Source organism: Schistocerca gregaria, chromosome 5 (genome assembly GCF_023897955.1).
Source record: "Schistocerca gregaria isolate iqSchGreg1 chromosome 5, iqSchGreg1.2, whole genome shotgun sequence".
NCBI classification, from domain to species: domain Eukaryota; kingdom Metazoa; phylum Arthropoda; class Insecta; order Orthoptera; family Acrididae; genus Schistocerca; species Schistocerca gregaria.
In genome coordinates this window covers 121,901,204-121,926,765 of record NC_064924.1, presented here as the reverse complement: position 1 = coordinate 121,926,765, position 25,562 = coordinate 121,901,204, and the positions used below count along the sequence as shown (strand labels likewise).

The 25,562-nt window shown below is 44.8% G+C and overlaps 1 protein-coding gene and 1 non-coding gene across 4 annotated transcripts in view; one reads left to right on the top strand and one right to left on the bottom strand.

Moving 5' to 3' along the window:
- The window catches only part of LOC126272997 (nuclear factor of activated T-cells 5-like), a 367,858-nt gene that overhangs the window by 261,392 nt on the left and 80,904 nt on the right, over positions 1-25,562 (top strand). The window lies entirely within an intron of this gene.
- Trnat-ugu (transfer RNA threonine (anticodon UGU)) lies at positions 22,338-22,411 on the bottom strand. Its single transcript has one exon. It is a non-coding gene; the product is annotated as a tRNA-Thr (tRNA).

The window sequence follows — 25,562 nt, the reverse complement described above, 5'->3', positions numbered from 1 at the left end:
TTACGTCGTCTCGGAGATATCGCAGAATGATGCATTTGTTGTACAATAAGGCAGCGCTCAACTAGCAGGGCTCGTCGCATTGACGAACATCCCCGATAGTAAACAATCCAGCGCGTGGAGTATCTCTTGTCTGAGTTATTTTCAGGAGGCAAGATAATCCCTATAATCCGCACCCCTTGGTCATTTTCGCGTCGAAACAGGACGAGTATTTATTTCCTTTGAAATTCACGGACACAGTCATTAGCTGTATCGTGCATCGCTGTACATGCTGAGTAAGCTGCTCGGGGTACTACCAGTCTGCGTTGACGCTGTATTAAAGTGACGCGTACCACTTTTGACGAGAGCGTTCGCACTCCGCTTTCAGGATTCGGGGAGACGCGCTGGCCCGTGATCGAATCCGCCAGGCGGATGATCGACGAGGGTCGCTGTCCTGATCAGCATATATGTGGTTTTTGGCAGTTTTCCACATCCGAATAGGTGAATATTTTGCTGGCACCCATGACCCGCGTCAATTACATAATCTGTAAATATTTAGAAGACGCTCACACACTTTCATAAGGGATGACACTAGACACAGACAGATGGGATGCACACATTCCGTCCTAGCATGGGGAGGGGGGGGGGGGGGGAGGATAGCGACAGGAAGAAATCAGTCTATCCTCTACCACAGACATTGCCAAATCTAGACTAGCAAGCCAATCCTGTGGAGACATGAGATAAGACCAGGAGGGGTGCATCGCTCTGCTTGGAAGCCTGTCCATCATTCAAGTCGACAACGGCAAATACGTAACTCGGGTTTTAAAATTTTGTGAAATATCATGCCCCCTATCTAAAACGTTGAGGAGGGGAAGTCAATGAGATCTGAGAGGACGACTGGGACCCTGTTTTCTGTTTAAGTATTCAGCCATCACTGTAACAGCTAGAGTGCCATTAAGTCCAAACGACTGGAGGATTTTAGTATGTTACACACGAATCACTCATTACTGAAGGAATCTTCTGACTTGTGTTGCTTTGGAATCGTCGCAACAATTTCATTTGTGAGAACAGACATCGTTCAAACAACGTTTTCATGTTAATATCCGTGACTATGCTATTTTCGGAAATTTCAAACAATTATACATTTCGAAAAAAAAGCTACTTGCATGCAGTTGCGACTTCGCATTTTAATTTACTTATGTTCTAATACCTACATGCGGCTTAATTTCGTGCCACACACAACTTTTTGAGTTGGTGCTATTTCATAGTTTTTCTGATTTATAGGAACCTCTGTATTAAGTGCTGCGAGAAAGCATTAAATCTACATCTAGCTCATGACTCTGCAATTCACAATTAAGTGCCTGGCAGAGGGTTCAACGAACCACCTTCAAGCCATTTCCCTACCGTTCCACTACTGAACGGCGCACGGGAAAAATGAGCAAGTTTTCCTCGCGAGCTCCGAATTCTCTTACTTTATTATGATGACCACCATCTGCAAACAATCGACGACGGCTGCTCAGATTGTCTCCTATGTCATTTATCTAGATCAGTAACAGGGGGGCCTGTAACACTTCCTTGGGGAACGCCTGAAATTACTTCTGTTTTACTCGATAACTTCCCGTTAAATTCTACCTTTCTGACAGGAAAAATGTTGTGTATCGTGTAAATCGTGGCGCTGGCGTTCATTAGGCCTCTTAGGTGTAAAAATACGTCACGATGTATGAAGCAGTGCGAAACTCTGTCTTAATCATCATGGTATGTCGTACTGTAAAACTTTTGATCGACAAATGCTTGAGTGGAAGAAGACAACCATGCGAATAGTTCATCCGCCGATGGACTGCCAAGTAGCACATTGACTCCAAATGTGTAGCTAAATATCTTGAAACCTCTTCCCCTCCCACTCTGTTAATATCTACCTACCCGTTTCATCATATGTCCTGCATTAAGTATGCTTCGACTGTCGTATCTAACGACAGTATTCCTCTTTATGGACCTTGTCTCGGAGCTTCATTATTTTGCATCAATTACACAGCTGCGCGTTTGGCCTGCAGTCATTGCCTGCTGATACGCTTGCGATAGTACCGTCTATATTGCAGTTTGCGAGAACTATATTCTCGTCACTTCTAATAACATCCCCGAATTCTCTGAAACGAAGCCTCATAGATTTAAAAATATTTTAATTAATTATTTTACTTAGTATTTTGATTAATTATTTCACTTACAACAGGTAAAATGAAATTTGAACAAAAAGCTTTTTGTCGGAAGAATGGAAGAAAATGACACACTTTACATAAACCTTCTTGAAAGAAAAAAAGTGAGGAGAAAGAAAAACTACCCATTCGACCATCCTACGCGCACACACACACACACACACACACACACACACACACACACTCACACTCACACTCACTCACTAAGAGAGAGAGAGAGAGAGAGAGAGAGAGAGAGAGAGAGAGAGAGAAAGAAGGGGGAGGGGGGGCTCGAGCTTAATCGTTTTACATAAGACGTAGTAGTATATCGACATATTCGAAACCAGATTACCTTCTTGTGTTGTGCATTTGTACTCCCTGATGGAAAGCGGACATCAGAGGCAACTAGTTCGGACCAGTTTATAAGTGTCTGACAAATAAGAGCTGCGTAAGAAGATAGAGACTTAATGGTGGTCAACAAGGAATACAGGCAGACTGATAAGGTGTCACTTTGATACAAAGCGTTCGTTCTGTCTTTCACCGGGGACAGCGCGCACGACGGACTGCTCCTTTGTTCTGCAGAGAAACAGTACCTTTATTTCGCCCACTCGGTCCGTTTTCTGCTTGCACCGTCTAGTTAAGGCAATTGCTTAGAACAGGCGGCTGTCCTGCAGTTTCTAGCTTCGCGAAGCAGTCTTTCACTCAGATGGAGTTCGCTGTACCGTGGCGGACGGCAGAAATCTTTGACAGATACTCGAGGATCGCCTCTGCCGCTGAGCCGTTCCTGGGAAGGAGGGAACTGATAGCGAGCAGTTCTGCGGAAGTGCGCGCCGGCAGTCCAGCGCATCCTGCTAGAAGGACTTTCGGCACGTCTGTCAACTCAGGGGCAGCAGAGATTTGGTAGAGCGGGGTCCGTTCCAGCAATTCAAAGCTTGCAGGTATTATTATGAGTCCCACCCTTATCTAGCGCTGTTGTCACGAATTCGCCCGCAACAGATGACAGTTCTCACTATAAAAAAGGTACTAGTTCTAGATGAAATAGAAGTTGATAGATGACGAAAACACAGTGCGGTACTGAGTGGAAATAGAAGTGCGAGAGTTGTTCAGTAAATAACGCTTCACAATTTTTTTCTCATAACATATTTATTCGTAAAAGTTAGAATTAGGTGACAATACCAATCGACATTACATGTACATGTACTATTTTTCTACATAATATGCATCACGTTCTATGACCTTGCGTCAGAGTTGTGGAAGAACATTTGTCCTTTTTAGTAAGTGTTGTTCTCCTGTGCTCGTAGCCATGCTTTCACTGTATGAATTACGCTCTATTCATCTTCAAAGTGTGTCCCAAGTAGCCAATCCTTAAGTGGTCCCAACGGTTGCAAGTCCTAGGTCGCGAAGTCTAGGCCATAGCGTGGATGAGGCAACCCAATTTGGTAACCTATTCCTGGGTTCTGACACTTGTGTGTGGGTGTGCATTGTCTCGATGGTCAAAGATTTCTTTTGGATTCTTTTCAGAAAACCGAACACGTCGGAAACGGGTTTTTAATTCTTTGTCTTCATATAGGATTCTGAATTAATGGTTTATCCTTTTGGCAGTACATTCGCGAGAATGACACCACCCTAAAAGATTGCCACCATGAATTTGCCATCGGAGGGATCTGCCTTGAATTTCTTCTATTTTGCGATTGAGCAATCCAGTGACTGCCCTTTTGCTTCCGGTTCAAAGTGATGCACGGAGGTTTCGCCACTTGTAAACCACCCGCAAGAAAGAGGACTTTCTATTTGCCTGTTCAAAAATGTTCAAATGTGTGTGAAATCTTATGGGACTTAACTGCTAAGGTCATCAGTCCCTAAGCTTACTCACTACTTAACCTAAATTATCCTAAGGACAAACACACACACCCATGCCCGAGGGAGGACTCGAACCTCCGCCGGGACCAGCCGCACATCCCATATCCATTTGCCTGAAACTGCTCCAACAACTCATATGAAATTATTTTTATTTGTATCTCTTGCTCAGTTATGAACATTCGTAGAACCTATCAGGAGCATACCCTTAAATATCCGAGAGTTCCAATCATTGCAGACACACTTCTAATGCTCATTGATACTTGCGCAGCCAAATGCCAAGTTATGATGCGCCTGTCTGCGTGAATAATGCCGTCCGCGGTATTCACCATGTGGGGAGCAGTGGTTTTGACAGGACGGCCCGAAAGCGACCAAGCATGGAACTCAGTTTCTGCACTTCCTGACTCTACAACTTTGTTATAGCTCAATAGAACTCCTGTCAACTGCATCATTACCATACATTGACCACAAGCGTTCTTGGATGTTACACTTCCGTTTTCCCCAGACGCCATTTTGATGGTGCACTACGGCTCTGCCATCTGTCGGAATTGTTCGAAAATTCGCGCATAAATCAGATTTGAAGCTTTCAGAGTTATGTTAATGCCTCTGGGGGGGGGGGGGGGGGGGGGGGGAATGCGCTTGAGGAAACTCGTAAATGCCGAAGAATGTAAAGACATTGTACAGCGCGGAAACAGTGATTGATCGTATCAGCATGAGAACGCACTCTTATAAGCAAGCATTTTGAGGCACTAGTTGGTGGACAATGACATCTCTTAAACTGACTGACTGACATGCTCAGAGATCCGATCTGAGCCCAGTAGCACATGTAATACCCTACCCACTCGTCTAACATAGGGTGCCTAGAAAGCTCCGCTCCAGTCGTGGTCGCCCTGGTCAGCTCACTATTGCTTGAGGTCGTCTCACAACCCTCTGTGCTGTAACGTTCCGGACCGAAGTGCCGTCGCTTGATGTTATGCCGGAGCAGCACACCTTTGGGATGTGTTGGAACATGCATTTCGCTCCAGAATCCAACGTCCAACATAAATATCTTCTCTGGTTTCAGCTCTTGAGGAAGAATGGGCTGCCATTCGTGTACAATCATTCAGACGACGGCTCACTGAAAATGTCCCGAGTAGTGTTCAAGCCGCCATAAACGCTCAGGGTGGACGCAGCCGACATTAATGCCCACCAGTAGCTGTCCGGCCACCTCTGATCAGATAGCGTGTGTGTCTGAGTGTAGATGCACGCTAGAGAATTCATGCTACTTGCACTGTTTTGTTGAAACATTTCATCGTGTGTGAAAATATAGCAAGCTCGTGATTATCCGTGTTAATGTGTACCCGAGACTTCTCGAATAACCGAAAAACACGGATAAAGCAAACACGTCTGTTTTTACATCTTCAACTATTGTAGTCCTGTCTTCCTCAGTTGCGTGTAATATTACGGTATATTGATAATTTTTACTTATGGACCGTCCTTAGCTAGGAACAACGGGTATGACACACATGTGGTACACAGGCTCAATCATAAAATAAAAAAAACAAACACAGTATTTCCAGAATACAAAAGAACTCACAAGCTGAAAACTTGCAAACACCCACAATGACAACACCACACAGAAAAGAACCAGATGGTACACCATGACCTACACACATAAACTAACACACAGAGTTGCAAACATCCTAAAGAGACAGAGCTTCAAAACAGCATATAAGCCTGGGCAAACACTTCAATCGCACCTAAGCCAGCCAGCTACCAAAAGGGTCAAATTCCAACAATCAGGAGTATATAAACTTGAATGTCAAAGTTGTGATGCAGTATACATAGGTATGACATGCAGGAATTTTGAAACAAGATACAAAGAACATATCAGATGTTGGAAGTATGAAACAAACCATTCCGCATTTGCAGAGCATTTAAAACACTACAGCCATCATCCTACAAACATGGAACAAGAAATGAAAATAATGAGAATAAGCAACCATGACAAACATCTTATACAAATGCAAGAAAACTTCCACATCCAGAAAACCATAGCAGAAACAAACATGTGATAAATGAACAAACACACATCAGCACAGGCTCCCTACTACATTTAGTAAAGGAAATGATAACATAAAAAAGAAACACTTCCCCACACCATCTGGACACACACACACACACACACACACACACACACACACACACACACACACACACACACACACACACACAAACGCACACACAAATGCATACACGAACAGACCACAGATATTTCAATAGTTACACTCATAAGTTTGGCAATAACATTCGATCTTTGGCAAAAACATTTGACAGTCGGCAACAGAAACCAAAACATTGCATTAAAACAAGCGTTCAGTGCATAGTGCTGTGGAATGTGGAAAAAACCGCAAATTGGCGTTCATAAGAAGAAGAACAACACCAAAAATTCAACAGGAGCGTAATATGTAAGAAATTGTCCACGCAACCTGTAAGTACAGTTCAAAACATTACTACTTATTAGGAAATACCAACCACCAGAACTGTTTATAACCTATAGGCACAGTGACAAAAATGTAAATAAAATAGCTAACATACGTACATATTCCAGGCCACTGATGATGCCTTGCAGAAAATAAAGGCGAAACGCGTATGGCACTAAAATTGTGTTTTATTCAGTTGCTGTCAGACGGTCCATAAGCAAAAATTATCAATATAACGTCTGTTTTTACTGGTAACTAATATTTCATACGTTTACAATACTTGCTACGTGCCACGACTGAAAGCCCACTGCATTACTTAAACGTCACTCTCCACATATTTGTACTTTACTTACAAAATCACACTTAAAACACATTTTCTTTCAGTTCACTTTCCCATTTTTTGCGTCACTGTTTAACAGTCGCTTTTTTCCTGGTGACGGTTCAGATTTTACAGAGTCAAAACATTCGTATAGCTGATCGAATTTCGTCCTGCTTAGTCATAAGATTTCAACGCATATCAGTGTCTCGGTGACTCTGATAACTGACTCCTCGATCTCCTCGTGTTCGCACTCTTTTTCGACCGAACATGCTTTGTTCACTGCATACACTGTGCCCATCTCGTAACTGCTCAAATCCCGGTTCATAGGCATCCATACTTAACCACTGCCGGCCGGGGTGACCGAGCGGTTCTAGGCGCTACAGTCTGGAACCGCGCGACCACTACGGTCGCAGGTGCGAATCCTGCCTCGGGCATGGACGTGTGTGACGTCCTTAGGTTAGATAGATTTAAGTAGTTCTAAGTTCTAGGGGACTGGTGACCTCAGAAGTTAAGTCCCATAGTGCTCAGAGCCATTTGAACTTAACCACTCGCAGATGTTCGATAAACGCACGTTAAGAGGCATCGCAGTGGAGTATGTCAGTGTGTGAAGTTAAGTAAATGAGATCTAGCAGCTGCATGATTGCGGGCAGAGAAGTACCATCGGAAAGGACAGAACATTTCTGACAATTTTCAAGTACGAGAACGAAGCATAAAATAAATTCCCCCGACAGCCAAAGGCTGTGGAATCACGTATTGCGAAATCTCTGAGAGACAGTCTACGACGCTCGCGTTGTCGCCGTTATAGCTTCTGAAGGCTGTGAGGACAGGTGTTCAGTGGTTTTGAGTGCACATAACGCAGCGACGACCGAAACGTTTCGTCAGCTCCTGCCTCGTATATTGGCCGGGCCTCAGGACAAAACATGTTTCGGTGTTTACGAAGGCAATTTTCCGAAGTAGTCGAAGTGTCAAATACAAACATTTCAGTCGCGACCTTGTGGTTAGTGTTGTCAGATCCAATTTGCAGAAAATCGAGACTTAGGGATTGGTGATTTAAAAAATCGGTAGTACATAGAACTAAAAGTACATAGTACTAAAAGTCGGGTTATAAAAACATAAACAAAAAACGACATACATTTTGAGTCATTTGATAAGTATTTCCGTATAACAGTAAATAAACAAACTTGGCGCACCAATACTTGTATGCTGATCCACAACAATGTTTGCTCACTTTACTATGGTTATAATTCGGTTGTTACCGCCTACTGCCTACCACAGGTACCGAACAATACTGTTCGCATCTCCACTGTAGAGTTGTATTTTCCCTGTCCTGCAGTTATAAGGATGGAAAGGCTTGGAAGGGAAGCAGTGGCTGAGAAGGAAGTGAATCAGGATTGTAGCTTATCCCCAGTGTTCTTCAGTCTGCACATGCAGTAATCAGTAAAGGAAACGGAGGAGAAATTTGGATAGGGAATTAAAGATCAGAGAGAAGAAATAAAAGCATTGAGGTTTGCCGATGACATCGTAATTCTGTGACAGATGGCATGGACTTGTAAAGGCATTTGAACGGAATGGAAGCTGGTGTAAGACGAATATCGATAGAAGTATACGAGTAACAAGGGTAGTGGAATGTAGCCGAACTAAATTAGGTGATGCCGAGAGAATTAGATTAGAAAATAATACACTAAAAGTAGTAAAGGAGTTTTGCTGTTTGGGCAGCAAAATAACCGATGATGGTCGAAGTAGAGAATATATGAAATGTATATTGATAATAGCCAGAAAAGCACTTCTGATAAAAGAGGAATTCGTTAACATTGCATGTAAGTGTAACTGGTTAGGAACAATTCTCTGAAGGTATTTTTGAGGAATGGAGCCTCGTATAGAAATGAAATGCAGACAGTAAGCGGATCAGACAGGAGGAAAATAGAAGTTGAAAAAATTCATTTTTAGCCGTCAGCTGTCTATTTTAAAATGTGTACGTCTACCATTGTGTCAGTCATGGACCATCTTCACAGGACGTAAGGTGAAAGGTGAAGATGGTACATAACCAAAAGTGATAAACATTTACATTTTAAAATAAACAGCTGATAGTGAAAAATGCAGTTTTTGAGTTACTTAGCGGCTGTTGGTCGTTACGGCACAAATTGATTAAAAGAAGGATACAGTTGATAGAACACATTCTGAGGCATCAAAGACTAATCAGTTTGGTAATGGAAGAAGCTATGGAAGTGAAAATTGTAGAGATGGAGATAGACATGAATAAAGAAAGCAGTTCAAACTGGTTGTAGGTTGCATTAGTTATTCAGGGAGGAAGTGCGTCCATAGGGCATAGGGTAGATGATCGTGGAGAGCTGGATCGAGTCAGTCTTTGGACTGAAGACCACAACTACTACGCGAGACACGAAACAGCGCAAGTAGTAGAGTACTGGTGGCGTGAGGGCGTTTTGTTAGTTCGGGTTGCCTACAGCAAGGGCAGGAATACATTCAGGAGCAGGGGCAAACGTATTGTGCTCTTCGGATTGCCAGGTCCTTAACCTGTTGTTCTGGTAAGTGATTTATGACTCCCCCCCCCCCCCCCCCAGGTTGATTTATAACCTTCTGGGCACAATCTGTCCTTCTGAGAAACTTCCCCCACTCCTCCCTTTCCTCTTCTGCAACCCCTCTGGAAACCTCCAACACTCCTCCCCTTCCTTCCCGTCACCAATACAAGTACACTCCCAGGCCTGAGCTGGTCTAATAGCCCTCTCCCACTCTTATCAGTTAGATCAATTAATTAATTCTTCCTCGAGCAGGGAAATCTCCCAGGCCTCCCATCCCACCCCCGTCCCACCTGGAAATTGGCGGCTTTGAGCTGGAGAGGGAGGATGTCTCGACAGGAAATTCATTTGCATAGTAGACAGTACAGGGTGTCCCACTCAAACCTCCCTGATGTCAAAGACCCAAGGGGAAAAAAAGACACACTAGATACGGCAATGAAAAATGCACCACAATGGAGCATATCAAAGAATTTATTTATTTATCATCAATAAACCTCTATGTGTGAACCATTTGTAGCGCCAGATGTTAAGCTTAGGTCTATCACGACCATGTTTAGTGACAACATGCGGATTTTGCCAACCCCATATCCGAACATTATGCCTATTAACCCTTCGTGATAAGTTAAAGGTTTACTCATCTGAGAATAAACATCTTTCCAGGAAGCTGGCATCCATATCAATACGCTGCAGCATATCCGCAGCAAATTGTTGTCGGCGTGGTTTGTCGTTCGGCATCAGATGTTGCAGAATTTGCACTTCGTAAGGACACATACGAAGACGCTGGTGAACCACACGATGCAATGTTGATTGAGGTACATCAAATTGCCTAGATGCTTGACGAATTGACTTACGTGGGCTTCTGAGAAACGCAAGGCAAACTGTGATGAAACACTCGTTACACAGTTAAAAATCTTGAACCGCGCCGTCCGCCGGGGCGCACCATGAGCCGGTGTCCAACAGACCGCACCATGCCCTCACGGCACACCGCGGCCGCTGTCACGTCGGCTGCAGCACAGCCAGCCGCCTCATACTAATCCCCCGCACAAAAGCTTCAGGTGACGGCAGCTCTTTGATATTTGTAAGATGGGAAACCGCCAAGCATTCCCCTGCGGCATAACGGCGCACGCGTGAACTCCTTCCAAGGCAAATGGCTGACTCTGCCAAGCATTCCCCTGCGGCAGAACGGCGCATGCGCGTCCTTCCAAGGCAAATGCCTGACACAGAATCGATCCACAAATACTGGCAAGTTAATAAAATGATTGACTAATTAATTTCCGGCCACGTGATCGTGATGTAGGGGGTATAGGGCGGGCGCGATGGCTCACCAGGCCCAGTAGCAGTCGGTGTCTTGAAGGACCTGAAAACTGAACGTAAAAAAAAGTAACTTTCGACATAGGTAATCGACTCCAAGACCCACAGATTACCATTCTGTACGCCTTCAACTGCGCCAATTCCTGCCTGGAAACTATTTGGACCCACTGTTTGTCAGCGTACCCAAGGAAGTTATCATCTTCAAACCTTGTTCCACGAAGTTTCAGTTTTCCAATGAGATGATAGTCACATGGAGCCAGGTCAGGACTGTAAAACGGGTGTTTCAGTGTTGTCCATCCGAGTTCTGTGATCTCTTCCATGGTTTTTTGACTGACATGTGGCCGTGCATTGTCGTGCAACAGCAAAACATCCTGGTTTTGTCCATGTGGTCGAACACGACTCAGTCGAGCTTGAAGTTTCTTCAGTGTCGTCACATATGCATCAGAATTTATGGTGGTTCCTCTTGGCATGATGTCCACAAGCAAGAGCCCATAGGAATCGAAAAACACTGTAGCCATAACTTTTCCAGCACAAGGTATGGTTTTGAATTTCTTTTTCATGGGTGAGTTTGCATGATGCCACTCCACTGATTGCCTCTTCGTCTCTGGTGAAAAATGATGGAGCCATGTTTCATCACCTGTCACAATTCTTCCAAGAAATTCATCTCCACCATTCTCGTACTGTTCCAAAAGTTCGCTGCTTACCGTTTTTCTTGTTTCTTTGTGAGCCACTGTCAACATCCTGGGAACTCACCTGGCACAAACCTTTTTTAACGCCGACACTTTCAGTATTCTGCAAACACTTCCTTCCCCTACCCCAACGTAGCGTGACAATTCGTTCACTGTGATGCGTCTGTCAGCAGTCACCAATTCGTTGACTCTCTGCACATTGTCTGGAGTGTTGTATGCAGTACGAGGCCTGCCGCTGCGAGGACAATCCTCAATATTGCCGTGCCCGCTTTCATCACGCAACCTGCTTGCCCACCGATTAACTGTACTGCGATCGACAGCAGCATCTCCATACACCTTTTTCAACTTCTTGTGGATGTTTCTCACTGTCTCGTTTTCATAGGGCAGGAATTCTGTGACAGCTCGTTGCTTCTGACGAACGTCAAGTTTAGCAGCCAACCTGAAGACATGCTGTGACAGCGCCACTCACGGGAACAGGTTGAACTAAGTTTGAAAACAAGCGGGAAGGATGTATCTACACACTGTAAAACTTTCACACATGCAGAATGAAAAGTCTATTTTTACAAAAATATCGTGCATTTCTTTTGGAGAGGCCCTCGTAAATGGCTCGTGTCTCGCCCGACTCGCACCAAAAATGATACTTTTTTTTCTAAACGCTTGGCCATCTGGGTCTCCAATTCCTGTCATTTTCGTTTTTGGCCAAGCCTTGATGTACCATAAATTTGGACGAAATCCGTAATGACGAGTAGATGCAATCCCCACGTATGAAGAAGAGGGATTGACGACATACACAAATTACCGCGTACAGAACACTTGGCGACCTGTTCTTGATTATTGCTCCAATGGTAGGGATCACCAGCAGGTCAGTTCTAAGGAAGACGCCGAAGCAATCCAGAGGCGTGCCGCTAGAACTGTTATCACTAGGTTCGACTAACATGCGAGTATCACGGAAATAGGTCGTGAACTAAAATTGGAAACCCTGGAAGGAACAAGACGCTCTTTTTGCGAAACACTAATGTGAAAGTTCAGAGAAGCGACATTCGCTACAGACTGGAGAACGGTTTTACATACCAACATACAAGTCGCGCAAGGACTATGAAGACAAGATACGAGGAATGAGGCCTCATACGTAGTCATATAGGTAATCGGCTTTCCCTCACTACATTTACGAGTGGAAGAGGAAAGTCAATGACTAACAATGATACAAGGTACCCTTCACCATTCAGCGTATTGTGGCTTGCAGAGTATGTATGTGCATGTAGATGCCGGAAAGGGAATGCAGGCTGTTTCTTTTCCTGGCATCAGATGATTGGTGCCCGCATACGGAGCCAATCAAGCAAAGCGGTTGCCGTGACTTGGAATTTAGAGATGGATGTTCGTCTCTTGAAAATTTCTTGCAATGTGTGGACATAGGCTTTTGGTTGTATGGCACGGTCAATGACGCTTACCTGTAGGTAAATCCCCAGTTTCACAATTCCCTTGTAGAGTTTGAGAGAGCGGAACAGCCGAACTTTAGATGGGTTAGATCTGGTAGATCTTGAGGGATGATCATCGTCACTAGAGGGGTAAAAAATTTAATTCTGTAGGGGTGTGTAGGGTAACACGTCCATTTCACTTTCATATTGTTGATATTTAATATAGACTGTCAGATTCTTTTAGGAATGAGTACTTGAATCGTTGCAAAGTCTGAAGATAGACGTACGAAGAGGGATTTCCCTTTCATGATACAGCATTGGGTATCACTATAAAAGCATGAATATGTATTATATGACAAATTAACGTTTTCGGTTGGAATAGTTGCGCGCAATGTATATGCGATAGTATAAGATCCAGTATACCGACAAATGCACTCAAATGTTACCGCATTTGATATCAGTAGCGCGATATATAAGAAGACATCAACGATTTAGGTGGCAGGTGGTGGAACTTAGTATAAAGGCAGTTCACTCGTACTTAAACCACGGTTGCGATAATGCCACGCGGAAAATAGTTATCCTGTGATGAAAAAGGAAAAATCGGCGCGTACTAGGAAATGGGACTCTTTAATCGTGAAATTGCCACGAAGCTGAACCTTTGAAGTACAGTGATTCATAATTTAGTTAGATTGGGCTCACGATATGGACAGAACAGTAAATTTGAGCAAAGTAGAAAATTATCTGAGGCATCGAAATAGTTACTTTTGCGCAAATCAAGGGCCACAAACAATTATACTTCACAATTTGTTACTAATGGAACAGCTAGACGTGTACGACAATGGTTTTTTTTTTTTTTTTTTTTTTTTTTTTTTTTTTTTTTTTTTTTTGTATGACAGACATCTTGCATTCAAGAAACGACTGCAGTAAACGACTCTAGACCCAAACATAAACAGGCTTGACTGGAGTTTTTCTGAAAAACATATGTCATGGCTTCAGAATGGGACAAAGTGATATTCAGTGATGAGAAGAAGTTTAATTTAGATGGTCCGGATAGATTTCAGTATGATTGGCACGATCAGAATACAGAGCAGGAGGTAAGAATTTTGGTGGTGGAAAAGTTATGATTTTGGCAGCCTGCTGCAGTAAAGGTAAATTACGCATTGCTTGTGTGAACACTAGAATGAACTCGTAACAACTGTTATGATTTTGGAAGCCTGCTGCACTAAAGGTAAATTACGCATTGCTTGGGTGTAAACTAGAATGAACTATTACACTGAGATGCTAGAGACAGAATTGATTAGAATATGTGAGGGCATAGAGGGACGAAACTCTTAATGTTTCGACAACATACTACTTTTGTACATGATTCTGGTACAAGCAAAAAATGGTTTGCAGGTAAAGATATTGACGTTTTGCCCTGGCCTGCACGTAATCCGGATTTGAACTCTGAGGGGGCAGTCGACGTCTTCTCTGCTCCGATTCTCTTAGTGCCTTACAATCATTTCAGAATCTGTACCCAATCTGTACCCAACGGAGGAGACGGTTTAAATGGCTCTGAGCAATATGGGACTTAACTGCTGAGGTCATCAGTCCCCTAGAACTTAGAACTACTTAAATCTAACTAACCTAAGGACATCACACACATCCATGCCCGAGGTAGGATTCGAATCTGAGGAGATGGTCCAGCTGATATATGACCAACTGTACTTGCTCCAACGGTGGGGTAAAGAGGTGTCCTTCTGCTGATTGCATGGTCATGTAGGAATATGGGGCAATGAACAGGCCGGTCGGGCTGCCAAGGAAGCCTGAAGAGAGTAGGATGTGGCCCAGTGTCCTATTCCCTTGCAGTCTGTCATTTCTGCACTCCACAAGAAGTGCATGGAGGTGTGGGAGGAAGAATGGCTGGCGGTGACGGCCAATAAACTGCGGTTGGTGAAGTCAACAACTCGGCCATGGCGTTGCTCCTGCCGGTTGCTCAGGCGGGAAGAAGTGACCCTCACGCGTCTTCGGATTGGGCACTGTCCTCTCACACATAGCTTTCTATTACGGCGGGAGAATTCTCCGTTTTGTGATGCTTGTGGTGTGCACATCTCTGTGCGCCACATTTTAACAGGCTGCATTTTATACCGTGATGTAAGGGCAGAAGCATAAGTTGATGGGGATCTGCCCTATGTTTTAGCTAATGACGAGACGTTTGTGTCTAGAGTTTTAAAGTTTCGTGATGTGTCTGGACCCTGGCGTAAACTTATAGGCTGGAGGTCATCAGTCTGGAACCGCGCGACCGCTACGGTCGCAGGTTCGAATCCTGCCTCGGGCATGGATGTGTGTGACGTCCTTAGGTTAGTTAGGTTTAAGTAGTTCTAAGTTCATGGGGAATGATGACCTCAGATGTTATGTCCCATAGTGCTCAGAGCCATTGGAACCATTTTTAAGTCGACTGTGTCACCGGCGGCAGTTGCGCCGCGGCACGCTGGCCAGTGTACTGTGCAGCAGGAGGCCGGCCGGCTGTTGACACTGCGCGGCCCCAGATGCCCTCTGGCGCGCGCCCCGCTTGCTCTCTTCCTGCTGCCGGCCGTGTTTCGTAACGCGCCGTCCGCGGCCGAGCATCCAGGGCACGCCACGCCACGCTGACACCCTGGGCCCCGCTGCCGCGTTTGTAAACAAACCCAGCGCCTCGCCGCGTAGCATTCATCTCACGCTAGGTGAGGAGAACCCTACGTCATAGTGACGTAACACTACTTCATCGTGACGTAAATAACCTAAATCGACTACATGAGTGCGTATATCGATCTTCGCGGTTGTACCGATAACGTCAAAGCTAAATGTAAATACGTGTGTACAAACAAAGTGACAGGAGTTATCAGTTACGCTCATCCCTATTGAATTAATTATTAAGCTGTAATCCCAACAATTTGGGATGGTATTATGCCTTTCAGGAACATAACGAATGTCTGAACGTAGAAACCATAACGAAAGAAAAGAAAAAAAAAACTTTTAGTGAATTTATTTTTAAAAATCCGATGAATCGTGCATTAATCGTGTGGATAGAAACGTGAAATAATTATTAAGCTGCAATCCAAAGAATGTGGGATGTTATTGTGTGTATCATGTACATAACGAATATCTGAATGAACGAATCATAACCACAACGAAAGTGTCTTTGGCACTTTCTAGTCCGATTAATGGTACTTAAATCACGTGGAGAAAAACGTGAAATAGGGAGAAATTAAAGTGTTTCCTGTTTTTATAAAAGCCAATGAATTGTACAAAATTCATGCGGGCAGAAACGTTAAACTGAGAAACTGAAGTTGGCAGTAATTCCGAATCTTGCTGGAAATATTAAACCATGTAATACCATTTAATTTTGCCTTCATGTTGTAAATCAACTAAGAACAATGAACAGTGCAGATTCAAGACGCACACAGCAGTCGATGTATACAGAATGCACACAACAGTCGATATGACAACTCGTGAAACCCATGATGACGCGTGCCTACGTCACGTTGACGTAGGCTCTCCTCACCTAGTGTGAAATGAATGATACCCTGCCGTGCCGCCGCGGGCTGCAGCGCCGCTCTCGGGATTGGCGTCTTGTTGCATAGAAGCATCACTGGGAACAGACATCCTTTTGTTCGATCTCTGATGTAATTATTAATTTGCTCGCGACCCGAACGCAGGCCGGTTAATGGGAAAGGAAACTGGCTAGTCACTTGGTGTTTTAAGCAACATTTGCGGGTTTAATCATACAGTGTGGGCTCTCACGGTCGCTGTTTACTTCAGTATTGACTTGCGGACTGGTTATAATTAAACTTTCAGTACTTGAGAGGGCTCCCATGAAAACGTTTCTTGGTAGGACATTGAAACTTTGTGGAAACACATTTGTAAGGACACGCGGAAGAGCAATAACGAATAAACTATTGGAAGAAAAACATTGCACATGGGAGTACAACATGTGTTAATTGCGTATCACGTTTACGTTTCAGGTTACAAACGTTACGATGTAACGACCATCTGCATCCGCAATAGCTTAAAACCGTACTAGGGGTTGCTCTACCGCTGCTGGAACCAACGGTGGACCATTGGAGTGTACAGCTGTCGTGACACAGCTCGTAGACTGCACATTTGGTACAGAATTCTCAGCCACGACGACTTTAACTTCGTCAACAATTTGTGGCGCATTTGCCCGTCGGCCTGATTCAGGAGCAATTTTGAAATACCCGGTTGATTCGAACACCCGAATAACGTTCTTCAACGCAGGTGCGGAAAGAGGCCCCCTCCTTAATACATTAATGCGTCAGTACTGGCGAAGAAAAAGCACTCCGTCTTCAGGCCACAAGTGGCCCATCGGGACCATCCGACCGCCGTATCATCCTTAGCTGAGGATGCGGATAGGAGGGGCGTGTGGTCGGCACACCGCTCTCCCGGTCGTTATGATGGTTTTCTTTGACCGGAGCCGCTACTATACGTTCGAGAAGCTCATCAGTTGGCATCACGAGGCTGAGAACTCCCCGAAAAATGGCAACAGCGCATGGCGGCCCAGTTAGTCACCCATCCAAATGCCGGCCACGCCCGACAGCGCTTAACTTCGATGATCTGAAGGGAACCGGTGTATCCACTGCGGCAAGGCCGTTGAATACTGGCGAAGAGCAGCAGTGATATTGCTATTGTTTTGATAAAACAGCGTTGCGAGTAAAACCCTGTTCACTTTGTCAACAGACATGTTGAGTGTCTGCAACGGTAACGCACGCTGGTGCTTGTGGTTCAGCTCAACATCGTCGTACCAGTACCGATGCACAGCGGCAAGTCATGACGCTAACACTTTTAATAGCGCAAATCCCGCAGCGCACAGTCTGAATATCATTCGTATACAACTGGATACCAATACGGTAAATCGTTTTCCGTGCACACTGCCTCAGATAGCGCAAGTTTAATTGCAACCACCCTCTATAAAACAGTTCCCTGAAATTTTGTCACCGACGATAGAAGATATTGCCGGAGGCAAAACGTCGACTGCATCAACGGCTGGAGGGGTCCTCACATGTATAGAGCATCCTGTGTACACCTGTGTAAATTCGGGATCTCCGGAGTCGGAGACGAAGCCTCGCGGAATGGTTTGTACATCGAGTACGGTCACTCAACCCGAAGTTTTAACTGAAGATTTCTGTCTTTCTTTACTCAGTGCGAGAGGATCAATCAAATGCTGCTAAACGCCCGAAGACTGCATCGCGGGGAACCGTACTCTGAAATTTCTATTGCGCACGGGTCGCGAAATGACCTCATCGTCAACATGTAATATATTCGGGGCTTGTAAAGACAGGACCCACCACGAACCCATGGAACTTGTCGCGGTGGGGCGACTTAGGTGCCTCAACGATGCGGGTAGCTGTGCCGTATGGGCAACCGCCCGGACGAGGTATCTGCGGAGAAGCCGTACTCACATCTGCTTGCTGAAGAGGGCAGCTGCTTTTTCAGTAATTGTAGGGGCAACAGTTGTGGCCGCTCCCATTCTTATGATGAGGATTTAATTAGATTAAATTTTACTCAATGCCGAGCGCTAAAAATCGGTAACCAGTTACATTTTAAAGTCTGTCTCGGATGAACCACCGAAATAGTGGGCCTCAAATAAAAATCCCTTGCAGAGTTTAATGTACCAGTCTAAAAAAATCACAACTGGGCGGCTAGATTTAGCATATGCTCTCCGTCTTCCAGCCACAAGTGGCCCATCGGGACCATCCGACCGCCGTGTCATCCTCGCTGAGGGTGCGGATAGGAGGGGCGTGTGGTCAGCACACCGCACTCCCGGTCGTTATGATGGTTTTCTTTGACCGGAGCCGCTACTATCCGGTCGGGTAGCTCCTCAATTGGCATCGCGAGGCTGAGTGTACCCCGAAAAATGGTAACAGCGCATGGCGGCCCGGAGGGTCACCCATCCAAGTTCCAGCCACGCCCGACAGCGCTTAAATTCGGTGATGTGACGGGAACCGGTGTATCCACTGCGGCAAGGCCGTTGCCCTAGATTTAGCATATGTCTGTGTTAAAAAATTTCCGCCGCTAAAGGAGGCAGTCACAAAACAATAATTGAACCCAAAATGTAAAAACGAGAAGTAAATATTTGTTGTCTCGGTTTCACGACGTGATTTAAAAACATAACTCATTAAAACTATGAGAACTAACCGGGTACACTTTCATATAAATTCACTCTGCAAATTAAACCAATAATTTCTGAATTAAAAACACCATATATTCTTCAGATATGTTCCAGACACTGTGACTCGTAGAAATAACTGCCTAACTGTGTTCGAAAAATATCAGTGATAACGGCGGTAGCCCTGGCGCAGTTGTAAATCGGTCAGTCCAGTATAAAGTACGAATACAACGACTGACTATTGCAATATCCAGTTTGCCTTGCTTTTTGCAAACAACCGCCAATCGTGGCGGCGGCATCTCTTTCACAAATTCTTTCGTGCTCCACCGCTTCCACATCAGCCTCCCAGATACTGCACTGCCCGGAACGCGAAGTTGAATGGTGGCTCGGACGTTCTTACCACGAACTTCAAATATTTTTTCCAATATTATTACAAATAAAATATTTTTTCCCGCTTGTCATCCTTCTTGCATCATTCAGTTGCAGTTCGACGTACATCATCCTACATTTACATTTGAATTGAATATTTACGTTGGGAACAAACAAGAATTATGTAATTGGACCGTCAATGGCCTTGCCGCAGTGGTAATACCGGTTCCCGTCAGAACACCGAAGTCCGCCGATGTCGGACTTGTCTAGCACTTGGATCAGTGACTGACTAGGTCCATAATTAAGAGAGCGAACTCAGAAGGATCAGATAACAGCATTAGTGATAAACTTAATGCAGCTTGTTGCATCGTCTGACCCCTAAGGGCAGTATACGACGAAGCGGAAATAGCACGTGGAGTCAGTGGCAGGTCTCGCAGAGTTTCTTGATTTCAAACCTGGCACTTAATATAACATTACCGATTTTTCTGAATCTCCATTTTACCATTTTACATCTGCAGGCGTTGTTAAGCTTCTGTGTGTGCTCAAAGTGATTTACGCCAAGTAAAGTACCGTTTCTTTGTCCCTAGGTTAAAATGTTCAGAAAAATGCTTATCTGTATATTTTATTAGGATTTGTTCCCAACTCTCATTTTAACACGAGACCGAAAGTTATTTAATTGTTGGTGTTCTCCATGAACTGTAATTGCGATCTCTTTCTGTGATGTTACTGGCCACCTAGTTTACTGATGCAATGTGACATTCACACGATTACATTTATCTTAAGCTACAGTTGTGTTATTTGCATCTACTTATATATTCCGAAAACTACCTTACGGTATGTGGCGGAGGGTGCTATGTGTGCCAGCGTCTCTTCCCCTTTCTCCTGTTCCCGTCGCGAATGGTTCGTTGAAAGAACGATTGCAGGTAAATTTCCTTGTATCCTGGAATCTCTCTAGTTTTGTCTTCATGGTCTTTTCGCGACTCTCTTGGAGCGTTTGCCACTGGAGTTGACTGAGCGTCTCCGTGACGCTTCCCCACGAGCTAAATGAAGCTATAACGAAACTTGCTGCTCTTCTTTGGATATTCTTTAATTCGTCTGTCAGTCCTACCTCGCACGGATCTCAACTGACGAGCAGTACTCAAGCACTGGCCGAATGAATGTTTTGTAAGTTACATTTTTTGTTAATGGACTTTATTTCCTAAGGATTCTCCCAAGGAATCTCAGTCTCGCATGCGCTTTACTTGTGATTAATTTTATGTAGTCGTTCCAGTTCAGATCGCTCAGTAACCATACTCCTAGATAATATTATGGAAGTTATTGCTTCCACTGATTGTTCCGCGATCATGAAATCGTACAGTAATGGGTCTTTCCGCCTACATATTAGCAGTACGTTACGTTTAGTTATGCTGATGGTCATTTGCAGCTCCCTGCACCAATCGACGAACCTCTGCAGGTCTTCTTTCTGCTTTTCTCTATAGTTTTTACATTTGTGTATTTATACAGTTTTCACCTCCACTCACTGTGCATGAAGCTCCTCTGTACGGTGAACGTGTCACCGTATGGTGTGGCTTCACGGCAACATTCATCATTGACCCAGTCTCTTTTGAACAGTTTGGGCCTCATGGACCAAAGGCGTGCGGTGTGACTGGTCGGCGTTACTGCAGTATGTTTCGCCAGCATGTTATATCCGCCCTATATGGGAGAGACACACTGAACTCAACAGTTTTCATGCAGTATGGGGCCTCACCGCATATCGCTCGTGAAACTCATCTGCTCCTCCGAAACACATTTGGAAACGATCGAATTATCACCCGATCGTTTCCAAATGCTCAGCCGGCATGATCACCTGATCTCACTCCATGTGATTTTCGGTTGTGGGGCTACCTGACGGATGGAGTTTAGCAGAGAAACATTCACACATCTGCTGATCTGAAGCGCAGCATGTCAAGAGAGGTAGCCAGAATACCTATGGACATGCTTCGTTTTGGTGCGCAGAATGCAATCCTGCGCTTTCAGACTCTTCTGGACCCGGATGGGCGCCATGTTGAGTTCCTTTTGTAGCGGTAACGGTACCGGTATGTAATGGTATGATGTACCATAACAGCACATTGAAAGTGTTTAAGTTGAACTGATTCTGCATTATTTCTCTTCCCCATTTCCTTGAAATTAACGCTACCAAGTTTGGTCCTCGTACGGTAATAATTAGTTTCCGCGTTATAACGTGTTAAATAGGGAAAGTTTAATTACAACCACCCGCTACTTCATGAATGAAGAAGTCGTCCAAGTCACACTGCGTTTGGGCACAAGAAATGCCTGTAGGCGGTGTTTGAAACCTCTGTGGTCTGGAGTCGTCATATCCAGCTACAGTCCAGGAGTATCGAAAAATGTCTGCGAAGACTGGAGGACAGAACTAATTGAGCAGAATACACGTCAGCAACGAAATTGAAGCCCTCGACGATGGTGTGAAATGATAGTCGTTAAGGGTACTGTGACCTTCAGTCCGCTTCAGCACCGCCTTGAACTGTCGCAAGAGTAGCACATCAGGTGGGCTGAATGTATGGCGTGCACCCATGAGGCATGGTCTTGACTGCATAAACCATATTCTGCCGTCGGATTGCATCGATATGAGTCCTGTCACGATATATTCCGAGCGAATCAACCAGAAGAAGGGACTCCTTTGCTGCATATAGGAAGGAGATATCTCGAAAGAATTGCGTCTGGATTTGTTTCTGATGAGGCCGGACTTCGATGGAACCTGAATCAGATTATATGTTTTCAGCATGTGTTGCATTACTTGCATTCCAAAAGTTCCTGGTAAATTACTAAAATCTTTGGAAACACGTATCCAGTTGTCGACATGACAGGTTGGATCGTGTAAGAATGAATTGCTGCATGATCACCCAACACCGCGAACTATTTGCCGGTTTCTCTCCCTTGAAATGCAGGGTTCGCGATGGGTGAAGTTCTTTCCGTATACCATTTTGATGGGTATTATGAATGTAATGATAGTTAAATGGACACCCTAGCTGCAAACAGGCGTTGGTGTACTTCATTAGGGACATGTTGAAAATGTGTGCCCCGACCGGGATTCGAACCCGCGATCTCCTGCTTACATGGCAGACGCTCTATCCATCTGAGCCACCGGGGACACAGATGATAGCACGACTGCAGGGGCTTATCCCTTGCACGCTCCCCGTGAGACCCACATTCCCAACATGTCCACACCACTACATTCGTAGTGCGCCTAAGAGATGTAGTGGTGTGGACATGTTGGGAATGTGGGTCTCACGGGGAGCGTGCAAGGGATAAGTCCCTGCAGTCGTGCTATCCTCTGTGTCCACGGTGGCTCAGATGGATAGAGCGTCTGCCATGTAAGCAGGACATCCCGGGTTCGAGTCCCGGTCGGGGCACACATTTTCAACGTGTCCCTAATGAAGTACACCAACGCCTGTTTGCAGCTAGGGTGTCCATTTAATTATCATTTAATTTCTAGCAAAGCTGCATGGTCACCTACGGTAACTGTTCTTTCGGGAACAGATACTATCGTCATGTATTATTATGAATGTGTGAACATTCCGTGGTGTTCATTAAGAACACTACCCCCTTGTGAGACTCGTTTAATCTTTCATTTAAGTTCCAAACCCTAGTGGCTAAACAACTTGTTTTTGTCCGTGAGCCAAAATGCTTACTCCGTTTAAACCTCGCAACCCGGATAGATCCAGTGAATCGAGTCAGTTCTGTTTCACGGGCCTCTTCCAAACCCCAGGCACGAAAATGACTCTCGTGAACTTCAGCGCCCAAGACAGTTCTCACCAGCCTTAATTTTTCACCGACATAATCGTGCAGCACGTGAAGTTTTGAGTGCTGGCCTTCCTCCCCTTCACTACCACGTGACATAAATATCGTAGATGATTAATGTCTTTTACCGTACGATGTCGTTTCTGTAATGTATTAAACCATAATCTTTAGTTTCCCCGAGTCGTGGAGTGCAATTATCTCTTTTGCTTTTTAAGAAGATATATCACCTCACTTCTTCCTCTTCGGTGGACTTGGCAGATAAGCAGACGACTGGGGTTCCATTACTTCGTAACAACTCTTTGTCAGTATCGTGTTCTGGATAATCCATAAGTTTTTCACAATCGAATCGTTCCAGGCGCTTCAGTCCGGAACCGCGCTGCTGCTACGGTCGCAGGTTCGAATCCTGCCTCGGGCATGGACGTGTGTGATGTCCTTAGGTTAGTTAGGTTTAAGTAGTTCTAAGTCTAGGTGGCTGATGACTTCTGATGTTAAGTCCCATAGTGATTAGAGCTATTGGAACCATTTGATTTCACAATCAAGCAAGTCTTCTTCTTCTTCTTCATATTTATTCTTCAGTATAATAAATTGTATTTTCGTGAGGTACATTATTACCGTTGGTTGCCACTGTTTCATCTATCACATTGATTATGAATGCAGCTGTGTTTCTCTCCTTAAGAGTAATTTCTGTAGATCTTTTGTTTTGTTTGCCATGAGGAACAGTCGTGCTCACTAGTTTTCACACGATTACGTTGACAGTGAGAGCAACGTGATGCGCTTCGAAATAGGCAACACCACATACCGACAGCTTCAGTGCCGATGTTTATGCAACACAAACGGCGGTCACTGTTACCCTGGTTTCCTCGCTCTCGGGCGTAATGTTTTATCTGGATCCCCTAGATGTCGCGTCGGACGCTTCATCAGGTGACCTTCGGCGCGGCGTGTGTCGACAGTAGTAAACGTTGCAGATAACTACATTAGTTGGGGGAAGACTGTTTACGATAACTACAGTCACTAAAGCCACGACATTATGTTAGGTATGATCCACTGTGAGCGGAATGTCATATCTTCCTTGCTTATAATGCAATGGCGAAGACAGTTTATACATTTTTGTAATCAGCACTTCAACCATATTCATACAAACTGCACTCAACTGCAGTTGCGATCGCAACTTGTGATAACTTAATTGTAAGTGCTTCCACACGTCCACACTTCAGCCCCTTACCATCTGCCCAGCGGAAAATAAGCATTAACGGCTACCTTGCGCCACGCATACGTGGAGGTACTACCCAACCTAAAAAACATAACGACATGTGACAGCTATTATTAGTCTGCAAATTACGTAAATACTGATGTAATGTTGTTCAGTACACCGTCCTCAGTGACCAGTAGAAATATCTGCATTTACACCCTTTACACCTTGTATATACACTGAAGAGCCAAAGAAGCTGCTACACCAGCCTAATGTCGTGTAGGAGCTCCGCGAGCACGCAGAAGTGCCGCAATAGGACGAGGCATGTACTCGACTAATGTCTGAAATAGACCTGGAGGGAATAGACACCATGAATCCTGCTGGGCTGTCCATAAACCCGTAAGAGTCCGAGGGAGTGGAGATCCCTTCTGAACAGCATACGCCATCACACATACCCGTACTCGTCCATCCGTTCTATACAGTTTGAAACGAGACTCGTCCGACCAGGCAACTTGTTTCCAGTTATCTACAGGCCAATGTCGGTGTTGATGGGCCCAGGCAAGGCGTAAAGCTTTGTGTCGTGCAGTCATCAAGGGTCCACGAGTGGGCCTTCGGCTCCGAAAGTCCATATCGATGACGTTTCGTTGAATGGTTCACACGCTGACACCCGTAGATGGCCCTGAATTGAAATCCGCAGTAATTTGCGGAAGGGTTGCATTTCTGTCTCGTTGAAGACTCATTTCAGTCGTCGTTGGTCCCGTTCTTGGAGGATCTCTTTCCGGCCGCAGCGATGTCGCAGATTTGATGTTTTGCCGGATTCCTGATATTCACAATACACTCGTGAAATGGTCGCACGGGAAAATCCCTTCTTCATCGCTGCCTCGGAGATGTTGTGTCCCATAGCTCGTACGCCATGACACTACGTTCAAACTCACGTAAATCTTGATAACAACATTCGATTGCAGCAGCAGTTACGGATCTAACAACTGCTCCAGATACTTGTTGTCTTATATAGGCGTTGCCGAAGGCAGCGCCGTTTCCTGGCTTATGCATGCCTCCGGATATTCTATGACTTTAATTTTGTTCTTATTGTCCTTAGTTAACATTCGTCGGATCAAAAGAAAGATTTTTTTCGCGGAATACCTGAGATACTGGTTCAGTATTTTACCCAACAACTTCTTACTACCGGAACATGGGGTTTCTTTCAATGACTGTCACGTATGCTTCTAAGCACTCTTTCTCCAAGACATAATCAACCGTTTAGTCTCAGTGATATGTGTCTGAATTCCTCCAAATTCTTCCTACATAGTAG